Source organism: Haliaeetus leucocephalus, unplaced genomic scaffold (genome assembly GCF_000737465.1).
Source record: "Haliaeetus leucocephalus isolate CR32 unplaced genomic scaffold, Haliaeetus_leucocephalus-4.0 Scaffold218, whole genome shotgun sequence".
Lineage (NCBI taxonomy): Eukaryota > Metazoa > Chordata > Aves > Accipitriformes > Accipitridae > Haliaeetus > Haliaeetus leucocephalus.
Window position 1 is genome coordinate 454,145 of NW_010972654.1, and position 790 is coordinate 454,934.

Consider the following 790-nt stretch of genomic DNA (forward strand, 5'->3'; position numbering starts at 1 on the left):
GGGGGGGACCGGGGGCGGCCACCACCTGCCCGGGGACGTGGCCCCCTCGCCCCCCCGGCAGCATCCCGTCCGGCGGAGCCAGCCGCACCGCCGGTCCGCAGGCAGGGCTGCAGGCAGGGCTGCAGGCAGGGCTCCAGCGGCCGCATCCTGCCAACGTCAATATTTGCTCCGTTCCTGCCCGTTTGTGCAGGGCGGGGGGGCTGCAGCCCCCGGGGGGAGCACCCATCCTCACGTCCCAGCTGTCCTGCAGCAGCCGGGGTGACAGCCCCGGCGTTGGCCCGGCTCCCCCGAGCCCCCCCCCCCGCCGAGCCCCCCAGCCGCTCATCCACAGAGATGGCATGTGGGGACGAGGCAGCTGCCACCCGCGGCCGTCCCCAGCACCCCACCGGCAACCGCTTGCCGCCCACACACCGGCACCGCGGGGACCCCCGGCAGAGCCCCCACTACGCCGGCTGGGGACCCCAAGCACCACCATCGGGAGAGGCCCGGCACCCAGGGCCCCCAGCACCGGGAGCTCCCCACCCCTGGGCGCACCCAGGTCCCGTGGGAGAGAAGGCGGGTGGGTGCCAGCAGCCGGCCCGCGGGCAGCCGGATCATTTCCTCCTCCCGTCACGTGCCAGTGCCGGTGCCAAGAGCAAGAGGGACACTGGGACAGCCCAGGGTGCCCTGGGAGCCTGGGGGCTTCCCCACGCCCGGGGCTCCCCCACACCCGGGGGGATCCCAGCCCCACAGCCCCGAAACAGGAGAGGGCCATAGCTGCTGCCATCCCTGCCCCCCCCCCCCGCACGGG

At 75.7% G+C, this 790-nt stretch overlaps 1 protein-coding gene across 1 annotated transcript in view; it reads right to left on the bottom strand.

Annotated features, from left to right (window-relative positions):
- The window catches only part of LOC104831303 (plectin-like), a 59,196-nt gene that overhangs the window by 46,128 nt on the left and 12,278 nt on the right, over window positions 1-790 (bottom strand). The window lies entirely within an intron of this gene.